Source organism: Canis aureus, chromosome 4, assembly GCF_053574225.1.
Source record: "Canis aureus isolate CA01 chromosome 4, VMU_Caureus_v.1.0, whole genome shotgun sequence".
NCBI lineage: Eukaryota > Metazoa > Chordata > Mammalia > Carnivora > Canidae > Canis > Canis aureus.
In genome coordinates this window covers 3408356-3418736 of record NC_135614.1, presented here as the reverse complement: position 1 = coordinate 3418736, position 10381 = coordinate 3408356, and the positions used below count along the sequence as shown (strand labels likewise).

Genomic DNA, 10381 nt, shown 5'->3' with positions numbered 1-10381 from the left:
GGAGGATTTGGTGATGAGCAAGAAAGGCAAGGCAGGCCAGGGCTCTTGGGTGAGGCCATCTGGGCTGATGGAAAGCAGCATAAGGCAAAGGAATGCATGGTGCTGGTAAAGGAGAGGGAAGCCAGTGTATAAGAAAACAGAGGAAGAGGGTTAAATGGTGTCAAAAATTAGCTTTGCTTACAATCCAATTTTACCTAAGACAACCTCTGTTCTTTTGTAGTTAACACGCATTTCCAGATATACTGGACCTACTCTCTCTAGCATGGTGAATCTGGCAGCACAGTGCTAGCATGGAGGAGCCTAGCCCAGGAGGCCATGAGACAAAAACAGGCATTCTGCATGGAGGCTTGCAGGTAGCATGCCCATAAATGCCCAAGGGTGGGGTGCTGGGTTGGGAGATAATGCTGACAGGTGTGAAAGTCCATCAGGGGTGTGCCTGAGTGTGCAGAGTGTCTCGGTATGTAGGGAATCTGCATGGTTTGACCAAATAAGTATAATCAGTATACTGATCACATAAGTCAATATAGTGACACTGATGGTGAAAGCCAAGGTTACCATTGTCGGAGAAGATGTCTACAAACAAAGCTAAAAAGAATCATGAAGGAATGGATATGTGTCAGTATAAAGCAATGGTTCAAATATATCTGTATGTATATCCATATCTTTATCTCTATATACATATAGAAATGCAGAATTAGATATATGTACATACATGTGCATGCATACATGGATTTCCTGGCTGTGTCCACTGAATAGGCCTAGATACATTGACACTCTTCTAACAATGAGCACAGTAAGTACATAGTACTTGGTTTCTAAATAAAAATTCTACATTGATGGACTCAAGACTCTTTGGAAAAATTGTTGATACCCAAGTTCTCTTGGAATATCTTGTTGTACCAGAAAATTAAAAAATGCCTAGCAAGGGGTAGGAACATGCTACAGTGCCACTTTAGATACTTTCACTGGCCAAATTGAGGACAGTTAGAGCTTCACAATAGATAATAATAGTAATGGAATAGCCTTTTTAGTAGAAATTAGAATTTATAAGTCTACACTGGTATTGACTGACTGAAGGAATCAGTCGTTACTTGAGAAAAGGAAAAGCTCTTCCTAACAGTAGAATGCTAATAATAAAGGTAAGAAAAGTACTGGAATAGAAAGACATCATGGGCCTACCATCACTGTGGTAATTGATTCAGGAGAGGGTGGTCAATGGGGACCCAGTTGATGGGTGGTGGTTAGATGGGGAGCAGGGTATTGACATAGTCTTGGGCTATCCCCCCCTGACTTGAATATATCAGTTGCAAAAAGAGAGAGAAGAAGGAGACTATGTGGAGAAGCCTGGTTGAAAGCACATGACCAGACGTTAGAGGTTAACCTCCCCGCTGGTAAGCTGTATCACCATGGTGGGCCCCTGATGTGAAGCAAGGAGAAAAGTGTCTTATTTCTGTGGTTTCCCCACCAAGAAAATGTGTCTTGAGTCTAGTAATGAGGAAACCTTAGGTGGACTGAGAATCAGGGTCATCTGACAATATTTATGATCCCAATTCTTTAAAGCTGTGAGGCTCAAGAAGAACACAGACAGATGCAGGAAGTGAGCTATGAAGGATGAAATACTCCAGCCTCAGAGGCAGGGATATTAGGAATGTAACTCCTCAGCCCTTTCTGGCACTGAAACAATCTGCCCCAGCACTAAGCATGCCCTGAGATGAGTAAGCTCCTGAAAACAAAAACAAAAAAAATAATGTGAAGGCAAAAAGAAAAAAAAAGAAAGAAAAAGTAATGATCATTACTGAAAGGCAATAACATTCTTCCCAAAGTGGGGGGAAAAAATCATGAGTAACTTTCTTTATAAAATGCCCTTCCTCAGCCGAGGAGAAAGTTTAAGAGAAAACTTAACAGGAGGCATAGCAACAAAATGAGATCTGTGTTCTTGATTTGAATTCTGATCCTGAAAGAGAAAAGAGATTTTACTGGAACCTTGGTGAAATTTGAATGGCGCCTAAGGATTGGAAGATGAAGTCATGTCATTGATGATGTCCTAACTTGTATGGTTCTGTTATGAGAATAATGAGACATCAGGACTGTAACTTGCTCAAATGGTCCAAAGAAAGGCTAGTAACAATGGGTACAACACACATATGTTATGTGTGAGTGCAAGGAAATGTAACAGCTGAGGAATTCTTTGTATACTCTTTAAAATATGGTAATATTGACTAAAATCTACAGGTGCAATAGTGACTTGAAAATCTAACTCAGGATCAATAGTCATTACCACATTTCAGCACAGTGTGGGGTTTTTTTTGCTAGCGTTTGCACTGTTCTCTGGAATGTCTTCCCTCATTTCTGACTTAGCTTTTAAATTGCATCTGAAGTCTTCTTGACGTTGTAACTGTATTTCTCAGACTTGTGATATATCAGCCTCTAGCCTTTCCCAGCTACACACAGTCAAGCCAAAGCATGTGAAGTTATTTCAGTGGACCTATAACAGTATATTGCTGACTTAGCTACTGCTGATTGCTACATTACAGCCCTAGCAGAATCACTGGAAGAGAAAGAATATTAGAGCTGGAAGAGGCCTTGCAGGATGATGCAATCCAGCATCATCGTTTATATATTCATATTCATTTTAGAGCTGAGCAAACTGGACCCCGGAGAGCTCAAGTAATTGTTCTCATATCACCTGCGTAACTGATGGCAGAATCGTTATGAATGTCCTGGTCTCTGACTCCTACTCCAGTGCTCCTCAACAGCTGCTACATAGAAACCCAGCGTTCAGTTCAGAGCCTCATGCAGGTAGCTATTTGACTTGAAAGCTAACACACAGTGACATACAGGTAAACTCACTTGGATGAATCAATCTATCAGGACTGTGAGGATTTTGAGATGAACAGCGCTTGCAGCTGGCGGCCCGGTGCTCCTCCCACGTCAAGCGCTGCCCCCGCCGCATCTTCGGACACTCCAAGGCCACCTGCTAGCCCGGCCCCGAGGCCCCGGACGGCGAGCGCCAGGAGGGCCCAGCTGCTTTTCTGTTGACATTTCAGGTTACCCCAGAGACCCTTACAAAGAGAAACCGTCTTAGGTACGAATGTGCCGGCGACCTGGAAACTCCTGGGGAGGCTCCCGCCCTCGGAGCCCGCTAACTGCTCTGCTCTGCTGGGGGCGCCCGAGCAGACCCGGGAGGCCGGGCCAGGCTGGGCCCCGCCCCACCGCCCACTCGTCGTTCCCGATGAACTCCAGCCTCGCGGGCCGCGGGGGTTTTATAGTTTAAAAAAAAAAAAAAAGTTTTGTTTTTGTTTTTGGGTTTTTTTTGTTTTTTGTTTTTTGTTTTTTTCTTTAACCGCGTGGTCTTTATTTCAGTGCCAGCGTTACAGATACAACACAAATGTTCCAGGTGGAAGAAGGGATTCAAACGGAATGCCAAGGTCCAAGCCAGGCTCAGGAAATCAAAAGGAAGGTTTGGAGTAATGGAGAAGATGACTCCAACATGCTCTAGGGTGAGTCTGATACTCACTCTTCCTATGGGCAAAGGTGCTTTTGTAAAGGAGTCTGGTCTTAAAAAGCAAACTCCTCTTTCCACCCATTTACCACAGTTCAACAGGCAAGTTATGGGCTTAGGAGAAACTTTAAAATTTGTTGTGAGAACAGGGGCATTAATAATTATTAATATACCTTTTAGAAGTTGTCCACTTTGCACTTTCAGGGGAATCAATTTTGAAAATCATGGAGAGTATTTGTGACTACAGCTAAAGTATGGAGAGAAAGGGGAGCTGGAAGAGCCTTGGGAGTTTCTATTACAAATAGAGCACCATATCCTTCATGCCAAATCTCTTTTTTTTTTTTCAATTTTTTTAAATTTATTTATGATAGTCACAGAGAGAGAGAGAGAGAGAGAGGCAGAGACATAGGCCGAGGGAGAAGCAGGCTCCATACACTGGGAGCCCGACGTGGGATTCGATTCCGGGTCTCCAGGATCGCGCCCTGGGCCAAAGGCAGGCACCAAACCGCTGCGCCACCCAGAGATTCCCCCCAAATCTCTTTTTAACTCCATCTGTCCAGTGTTTACAAATAACCTCTCCAGGTGTTCCACACCTTTATGCCACCATACCTGTTTCTTTGTTGCTTCTCTGATGTTCCAGGCAAACTGTAGTCCAAGGGCTTGTCCCAGTCAATGCTATAACAAGCTCCCACAGCCTGAGTGGCTTAAACACAAATACTCATTTTTTGAGTTCTGGAGGCTGAAAATCTGGGATCAAGGTACCAGCATGGCTGAGCTCTGCTGAGGGCTCTCCTCTTGGCTTGCAAATGGCTACCTTTTTATTGTGTCCTCACATGGTGGAGACAGAAAGAGCCCTGATCTCTTCATGTTCTTATAAGGACACTAATTTCATCACGGGAGCTCCTCTCTCATGACCTCATTTCATTGAAACCTGATTACCTTTCCAAGGACTCACCTCCAAATACATTCACATTGGGAGTTACGGCTTCAACATATGGATTTGGGGGGGTACACGTTCAGTCCATAGCAAAGCCTTTGCTCTTACCATTCCCTCTGCCTGGCACGCTCCTCCTCAGATAACTTCTTGCTGACTTCTCTCTCCTCCTTTTAGCCATATCTCACCCTCTTGGTATGACATGCACAGACCACCATGTTTAACTCTGTAAACTGCACCATCAACTTCATCTTTTCTAATTTGTTTCCCTTTTATTTTTCTATCATCTTAAAATTAATCTATTATGTTTATTATTTACTCAGTAATAATCTTCTTGAGAATCTCAAGTAGATTCCATGCTGAGCATAGAGCCTGAAATGGGGCTTAATCCCACAACCCTGAAATCATGACCTGAGCCAAAACCAAGAGCTGGTTGCTCAAATGACTGCACCACCCAGGCACCCCTAACAGTTTGTGTTTTAGCAACTTGTTTGTGTTGATTCTGATTTAGACTTAAATTTGAAAGCCACTGGTTGTCAAAATCACTGACCCCTAATAGCTGTCTGAACAAAACCAGGGGCCAGTGAGTAGGCAGTAACAATGTGTGCCATAGGCTTTTCCATGTTTTTAAATTTGTAGCTAATAAGTATGATCTTGAGAAATGAGAGAGTAATACTCTGTGAACAACAGACTGCACTGAACATGCTGTGGAAGGATAGCTGGTGCTAAAACTGGCCTATGCTTCTCTTTCCTCCTTCTCCAGCTCATCCTGTGCTAGGATATGCCTAAGCTCTGTCCCTAACCCACTCGGTGAGAAGGATCACTGTGCCTTGAATCAGTCACTTCATATCTCTGTGCCATTTTCTCACTTGTTAAATGAAAGAGTTGAGTTAGGTGATTTTCCAAGTTTCTTTGCATTAGTCATCAATTGTACCTTTCTATTACTTGGGATGGGGGCAACCTGGAATGGGCCACATAACACCCCAATTTTGACTCAACTCCAGACTTAATCAGAGATAGGAGGACACAAGCCAGGCTCTCTTTTGGAATCAAGATAGGTCATTATTAATTTGTTTAAATATTTTTTAATATTACAACAACTATTGGGATCTCACCTTGTCCATCATTTTGCTGTTTGAAGTCAGTAGAAAGAAAAGAAACAATCCCTTTTCCTGAAGAATATCTTCAGGAAACATATAAAACATATGAGTAAATCAAAGTGTAGTAAGGGTGCAAAATGCCAGCAGAGGGGGGCAAGGCAAGAATGAACTGTACTTGTATTACAGGCACTTAAAGGCAGAGAAGAGTATATCACTCAAATCTTGTTTGTTCAGGAGTATCAATAATCATATAAGGGCTTGACATTAAACTAAGTTAGAGAAAATCCAGTGAAGGCAGAAAATGTTACACTTGCTTCTAAAATCAGAAAGACTTTGAGTGATATTGTAATTGACTTTCCTGTTGCTCCTTTTGCTCTTTCTGATGCCCCAACTAATTTATTTAAAAGGCATCTGCTGTTTCCCTTATTCTTTTAATAGGAACAAAATAATGCTAGTACATGGACTTTAGTTCAATTGACAACCTCAGATCACCATGACGGTTTGTTCACTATGGAAAATTCTGAGGGCAAGAGGCTCAGAACAGGCCAGCATCAGGGATATGTCTCTCTTGTTCTCCATGTCCAATGTTAGTGGAATGATAGGTTTGGGAAGGGATCTACACAAGGTTGTCAGGCTGTGTCCTGAGGCTGGTGAATTACACATCATTATCACATTTTTAAAAAGATTTTATGTATTTATTTTGAGAAAGCATAAGAGAGAGACTGAGAGAGAGACAGAGAGAGAGAGAGAGAGAGAGAGAACAATCAGGGGAGGGACCAAGACAGAAAAACAGGTTCTCCGCTGATCAGGGACCCCGATGCAGGGCTCCATCCCAGGATCCTGGGATCATGACCTGAGCCACCCAGGTGTTCTTAGTGATCACATTTTAAGTGTATTTTGATCAAGCAGGTCTTTTTCTTGCTCTGAATTATCCAGGAATACCAAGAAGCCATAGCTACCAAGAAAATGAGTAGTGGGTATAATTCTAATCTATGCTAATTGTTCACTCATGAATCCACCTTATTTGAGATATTTTCAGTGTGAGAAAATTAATAGACATTCATATAACTGTATTAAAGATGTACGGCTAAGTAAAACACCCAGTTCATCTGATTTGAGATAAAGTGTTATCAATTCATTGTGGTAATAGTCACAATGAGAAGAAACCTGATTGCCTATATGGAATATCTTACTCTCCACCCCCTTAAAATAACATTCCCATTCCTTTGTAAAAGTTTCCCCCGTGATTCTGACTCTGGTTTATGAGAGGCTGGGCTGGTGGGTGGCTATGGGGAGTAAGGTCGCCAGGCTGGCATTTCTCAGGTAACTGGAGTTGGAAGAACTACCTGGGAACATACAGGATACCCCTTTCCATTTAGGTCTATTGTCTGAATCCACTGAAAGATTTTCTTTATTCTTTCTTTCTTTCTTTTTACAATTCTGTATAATCTGAACTGATCTGGAGTGAAGTGCCAGTGAAGTGCCCTGGGATCAAGAAATATTTTTGTAGTGAAATATCCTGTGCCAGTTATCCATGGCAGAAAGAAATGTGCACTGGTAAAACTTTGACATGAACATACAAATGTCTGCACACACACACACACACACACACGCACAGACACACCTACATGCACACACACCCCTTCCAGGGAACATTCCTTACAAATGTACATTCACTTGTTGGCCCTTATTGATCACATGAACAATGTTTACTCAACACTATCAGTGACAGACAAGGTATTGATGGTGTCACCAAGGAACAGAGGTAAGTTCACATCACTTAATAATTCCTTCCAAAGAATCAGGCCACAGTAACCATGAAGCAGTTTATTAACACAGCAAATTTGAGAATACATTTTAAATTCCAATTGTAGTGATATTTTTCCTAGAGGACATTGATTTTGTTTCGCCATGCTGCTTCTGTAAATGGAAAGAAAACAAAATTATGATTCAAATTACTAACATTAATGAAAAATCATTTCATTTCTTTTTATTACTTGAGCTGGCACCTGGTGAGGAGCTCTGCAGAGAGAGGAAGGCAAATCCGCATTAGCCATCTGTCAAATGCTTAAAATTACCAAGTCATGGGGGGTAAAATTTAATATCACTCACCATGCAGGACCTACTTAGGCAAGATAAACAACAGATTTTTAAACATGGAGAAGGACTGTGAGTGTCTTATTGAAAGGGCTTTTGAAAGGGTTATAGTTACAGGTAGTTCAAAATTGTTGACAAGTGAGGTTGGCACATCTGAACATTTGAGACTTGTCAGAGTTAACAGATTCAGAGCATGACATACCAGGTTGAAGAGAGGTGAAATGTATTCCATGAATGCACTGTCTTTTTTCTCCATATCGGTTGGCTGGGCTTTTCACAGGATGAAAATAAGTATTCTGTGTGCTGTCACAGTCTGGTGCCCTCACATTGGATATGATCTGGGTATTACATTTCAAACTTTCCCACCGACTCCTTTTGTTTTCTATCACAAGTGTGCTGAATATAGATATAAGACCTTAGAGATCTAACCTGAGTTTCTCAGTCCAAATTTGCCACTCCAGGGAAGACCTGTTGGATTTATCAATCAGAATTCTGACAAGAGGTCTAGGACCCATGGAGATCAGATTCTGAAGATAATGTCATGAAGGTACGATTTACAAAGGTATGTTCAGGGTTTAGGAAATCCATAGGGGGATGCTGAGGCATTCAGTGTCTAGTGACTGGGGAAACTGGGACTTCTCCATCCATTAAGAGGTAAAAGCTGGGACCATGGAGAAGTTCTCTCTAGGAAGTCCTTTAGTCCCACAGATGCAGCCACCTCCAGAACCAGATTCCAGAATAGGGAGAGAGCTGGGAACCAGACACCCTGACCTTGGTCTCCTGCCACCACTTAGTCTCCTTCTGGTGCATCCCATTGGCAGAACTTAATAGGAAGTAAGAGAGCAAGGTAGCATGGAGAATGAAGTCATAACTGTGTCCCCAAGAACACAATGCAGAGAATGCAAAGGGGTGAGGTACAAAATGAGGCTAACAAGTGCAGTGGATAAGACTGGGTAAAAGGAGACACCTGTGTGGCTCAGTTGGCTAAGCGTCTGACTCTTGATTTCTGCTCAGGTCATGATCTCAGGGTTTTAAGATTGAGCCCTGAGTTGGGCTCCAACCTCTGTTGGGAGTCTGCTTGAGATTCTCTCTCTCTTTCAAATAAATAAATGAATCTTAGGGGAAAAAAGAGCATCTTGAATAATTCAGCCCCCTTTTGAACATTGTTCTGAAGAGATAAGCTTACCTGGTTAGGACACAATACAAGTCAGTTGAAGCCATTCTCTTTGGCTTTACATGAAGGTATTATTTTCATTTTAAAGTTTATAGAGTCATAAACAGAAGGGTCCATTGAGAAAAATGAAATTACCATGACTGAAAGGAATATACAAACTAGTGAGAGCAGTTTGTATACCTTTCCATCCACCTATTTCTTTTCAATCACAAGCAAAAAAGTTTAATCTAGGAAATTGGGGCAAGTATCCAGTCATCGTGGGCCACAGAAATGCTTTTAAGGAAACTGAGTGGTTGGCAGGGATAGGGGAATGTGGAGTCCCTTGACTGTGAATGGACTCCCAGGGCTCATCCTTAGTGATTCAAGTACAAGGCTGATGGCAGAATAATTCAGACTCTTCCACATGGTGAACTAATGTTGCCTGAACAGCCTCTCGCTCTGGTCAGGATTGATTTAGCACCAGGACAAGATTAAGTCTGGATGCAAAAGTCACCAGTTATCACAGCTGGAAGTGGTGGAGGTGCACAACCATCAACACTCTTTATAGAAGCTTAAGCAGCTATGATGGTTCTTCTTATGCAAGGTAAGTGCTGCTGCTGGCTTTAGAGTAAATTAGTCCTGTGACATTCTCAACTCAATACATTCCAATTTCTTAGACATATTGAGTAAATTCTCTTACTCTAACCTCTGAAGATAAAATAAAACATAATTTTTAAAACACCTCAATGACAATGGCATATAATTGTTGATCTAGACATTATATTTCTAGGGTTTTAATTTATTTTTGAAGAGCTGAGATACCATTGTTTTAATTTTTAAATTATATTCCATATTAGAATGTTTTTAAGTCAGAAGGTGCACATTAAAAAAAAAGTCCATGATAATATCATTTAATTAAAACATCCTGGTTCCTTATTTAACAAAGTATGACAGATGTAGCAAAAATTAATTCTGCCAACAATGAGATTCTACTGAATGGGAGCTTTGTCCTCCTGTGCTCTGAATTAGTTTGGAATGAAAAAAAAAAAAAAAAAGAAACACCTCATTTTGTAAAGAAAAGCTATAAATTGACCTAATTGAAAAAAATGTATGGAATGTTTAACACTGTACATTTTTTAGTTTGTTAAAACTAGTTCCAGATATATTATAAAAATAAATAAAGTCTTATGGCTTTCAATAAGATCTTTCTCAAAATATACATCCAATAATCATATTTTGTCAATGTTTATTTGTTAAGAATCTTTTCATATGTTTATGATATTTTACATGTCATTCATATATTATATAGTTTACTAAATCTATACTTTATCTAAATTTATATCTACTTTAGCCCCCTTAAGATTCCTGTAGATATCTCCATATTATTACCAGTACCTATGAACTGTAAAAATTTTAACATTTTCAGAGGTGTATTTGCTACTTATCCTCTTTGAGAACAGGAAGTTAGAATAAATGACCTATTTCCCTGGTTCTAAGAAGGTTGTAAATTGCACAACAGAGCAAATGCTTTGGCTGTAGAATGAATGTGCCAATTAGAAAAAATCTATTTTTGCTTTCATTTGTAAAATGATGTA

The 10381-nt window shown here is 40.7% G+C and overlaps 1 long non-coding RNA gene across 1 annotated transcript in view; it reads left to right on the top strand.

The window, feature by feature from the left end:
* Positions 1-218: 218 nt before the first annotated feature.
* Positions 219-10381, top strand: part of LOC144311764 (uncharacterized) — a 35786-nt gene continuing 25623 nt past the window's right edge. Inside the window, exons 1-2 of the long non-coding RNA XR_013377285.1 lie at positions 219-353; positions 3364-3500. This is a non-coding gene — a long non-coding RNA (uncharacterized LOC144311764). The remainder of the gene's footprint in view (positions 354-3363; positions 3501-10381) is intronic.